Genomic DNA, 3,770 nt, shown 5'->3' on the forward strand with positions numbered 1-3,770 from the left:
TGATATATGACTGGCTAAAGAAGCTGTGGTACATATATACAATGGAATATTACTCAACCATAAGAAGAGATAAAATATTGCCATTTGCAACAACGTGGATAGACTTCGAGATAATCGTGCTAAGCAAAATAAGCCAGTCAGAAGTTAAAAATCACATGATATCACTTACTTTGGGATATAAACCTAAAAGCAACAAATGAACAGGACAAACAGAGACTCATGGACATGGACTATAGACTAGTGGTTACCAGAAGACTACAGAGTAGTGGTTACTAGTGGGATGGGGGAAGAAGGGGGAAGTAGACAGGATAAAGGGGGTCAAATATAGTGGGGTAGAGGGAGGGTGAAGTGGGTAAAGGGGATCAAATATATGGTAGCTGAAGGAAACTGGACTATCGTGAACACACAATAGTATATACAGATGTCAAATGATAATGTACACCTGAAAATTACATGATTGTATTAACCAATTTTACCCCCAATAAAGTTAATAAAAAAAAAATTATCTGGAAAAAAAGGAGCGTAAGTTTGGTTCAGTTGTTTACAGGTAGGTGTGTCTTCATTCCTGTTCATCCCACTTGCAGAAGCGGTAACTTGGAATTAGTTCTTGAGAAGCTGTTCAATGGCAACGTGGTGGACATGGAGCTCTGAGGCTAAAGAATCTTTTTCTTGCACTTGGTGCGTTAACTCTTCAAACGCTTCCTGTATTTGCTGTTGCAGCTTTGCATTCGGTCTCTACCTCACCAAAAGTCATCGACTTTAATTCCTCTCTGCTGTAATGTTGATGCTGGGTCTGGACATTAGCCTCTGGATTAGCGATTGTCTCTATTGTAGCATAAAGTGGCACCTGAATCTTATAACATAGCAAGCCCGAAGTCTGTATTTTCTCTCTGCTACGATATTTGTGCATACCGCCTGAGAGGCCACCTGTGTTTTTATCTATTCACTTTGCAGAATACTTTGGTACTTGAGAGTCAAACTGTAGGAGTAACTTTTTTTTTGGCTTATGCCTGAAATTAGACAGGTGACGCTGAGGATTTTTAGAACATTCAGAATCTGAATCCACATCCTTACTTTGTGCATACTGTACAAATTCATCTTCTTATTCAAAATGGTTTTCGCTTCTCCTTAAGTACTTTTTCAAAGCTTAGATGGAGGACAATCCTGGTTTGCAATCAAATGATATTTTTCAAAGCAGTTTTTATGGCGTCTCAAGGACCTGGTGTGTGCAAGAGATTAGATTTTGGTACTCCCTCAATATTCAGCTCAAAACGAATGTGGCAGAAAAAGAGTGTTTCTTTCTCTGTTTCCAGTTTACAAACACTGCAAATTTGTTATTATTCAAATCAATGTTAAAAACTGCTTCCCTTTGTTCACAGCGCCCCGTCCAGATCTGCATACCATGGCAGTCGTTCTGTGGTGCTCTGGCTCCCACACTATTGTTTGCCACATTGCTTTTCAAAGTAACTGTGCCACTTACAATTCCACAAATGTGATAATGTTCTCTTTTTTGTTAGTCTTAAGGTGAAAATAACATTTTGTCATTTATTTTGCATTTTAATAACGTAATTATTATATTTAATAAATCATGTGATTATATTTAATTATACATATTTATATTATAATTATATGGTTGCATAACTATCCTGTGTACACACACATGAAAAGAATATACATGAAAGGAATTAAACTTACAGATATGTATTATTAAGAAATAAATTATCCATTAATTCCATTACTCAGAGATAGCCACTTTTAAAAGTTTGGTCACACAATTTTCCAAATTTTTTCTAAGTATATGCTAAGAAAATTATGTATATATTACATAAAAATGAGATAGTAGCTAAAGGATAAGTGAAGTCAAGGGAAGGTTTTTGAGATGAAAGAAATAACTGCACAGTTGGGAAAACAGCTCAGTGTAGAGAGAAAAATGGATAACGGGGAGGGAAATTGATAGAGAGATGTCCTTGAATGTGTCCTATTGATGGGATCAAGTATCCAAGTGGAGGACATGTGCAGTTTATCTACAGTTTCAAGAAGGAAGGCAAATTTTCAGGGTACAGAATATATTAGTTGGGAACACGAGATGGTGGAGGTTTATAGAAGCCCTTTTCTTTTTTTTTTGGAAGTCCTTTTCTGATTGTTTCTGATTTCTCAATGGTTTAGGAAGCAAGATCATTAGTAGAGATTGAAGGAGGGGGAGGAGATTCTGGAATTTTAATGAGAGATGTATAATATTAAAAAGAGTAGGAGAACGAATAGAGTGGGACAATAATGATTTTGGGGCAGCTCTAGGAGTTCATTTAAGGTTTGTGGTCATAAACTGAAAGTTGGCATAGTCTGTGTCTTTTTCTCTAGTCATGTTCATTTTGCAGATGGAGAAGAGGTAGAAAGGTAGAGTAAACTGGTCATGTATCTACTTATCAAGTATACAAAACAGGAAAAGAATAAGGAAGGTTAAGAGATACCATGAAATGATTATAATAATTGATTATGGATGTTAAGTAAGGAGGAGGAGGGAGGGTGCATTAGCCTTCTCAGGAGGCCATAACAAAATACCATAGACTGGGTGACTTAAACAACTGAAATTTATTTTCTTACAATTCTGGTGGCTGAAGTCCAAGATGGAGGTGCCAACAGGGTTGATTTTTGTTGAATACTTTCCTGACTTATTCTAAACCATTTTAAAAAGAACTCATAGATGAAGCAGTATTGCTTCCAGTGCTGAAAGTCTGAACCCATCCTGGCACGAATGAGTTCTCTTAGATAAGTGTTTTTCTTGCCATAGGCTCTGAATTATCCTGTTGAGGCCCCTGGAAAATAGTTCAAATAAATTCTGGGTATAAAATGGTTGCTTCACTTTATTGTTTGTCAGTTCAATGAGAGGAGAGTTATTGAGACTCAAATTAATCAAAATAAAGGAACTCTCTATATACCCAACACAATCTGAAAAATATTGGGATAGATATACAGACCCTTTAGCCTAAACGATTCTGGACTTCATCTTTGACATTTTGGGGTAGTTTATCCCTTACTTCTAGAGTAAATTTATGTTCCATGTGATCTGATCATTTCCCAGGGTACATCTGTTATCCCGTCATCTTCAGGTTAGGACCTCCCTTTATCTTAAAGGTGTTCCAATTTGAATAACGAAGAATATATAATCAGTCGCCAAGATCTGGCAATACATGCCAGTTTTTAACACTACTATTTTCTCTGCATTTATCATTTGAAACTAGATAAAAAACACAGTGTGCAGATTTAATTTATAATGTAAAATTTAAATAAAATTATCACAGCAATAAATGTGACATTTATTTATGCTCTTCCTATAAACCCAGTTACATATGCCACTTTAAAAAACAAAAAGAAAACTAATATTTAGAATATAAAACATAAGAAATATACTGCTTTTACAATAAAAAGTTATCATGACTATATTTTATTTTCATATGAAACAAATACTAGGCCACTACAATTTGATGTTATAAAATATCTATTTAAATGAAAAAAAGTCTTAATTGTGTAGAAGAGGAAAAAAAAAATTTCTTCCAACCTTTAGTGTTCTTTCAGTTGCTCTAATAATTAAATCGACATGAGACAGATTAACAAGAGAAAATAAGCAAATTCAATTAGATACATACACATAGGAATCTCACATATGTGAGAGAGTCAGAGACTCCTCATACATGAGAAGTTCAAAGACAGAAAAGGGAAAGCAAAGTATATATGACATTTTGAGCTAAAGATGAGGTAAGGTGCCTTGGGGC

At 35.1% G+C, this 3,770-nt stretch overlaps 1 pseudogene; it reads right to left on the reverse strand.

Moving 5' to 3' along the window:
* Positions 1-533: 533 nt before the first annotated feature.
* On the reverse strand, positions 534-1,399 carry LOC102883121 (annotated as a pseudogene).
* Positions 1,400-3,770: the final 2,371 nt, after the last annotated feature.

The sequence above is a fragment of the Pteropus alecto genome, unplaced genomic scaffold, assembly GCF_000325575.1.
Source record: "Pteropus alecto unplaced genomic scaffold, ASM32557v1 scaffold7, whole genome shotgun sequence".
Lineage (NCBI taxonomy): Eukaryota > Metazoa > Chordata > Mammalia > Chiroptera > Pteropodidae > Pteropus > Pteropus alecto.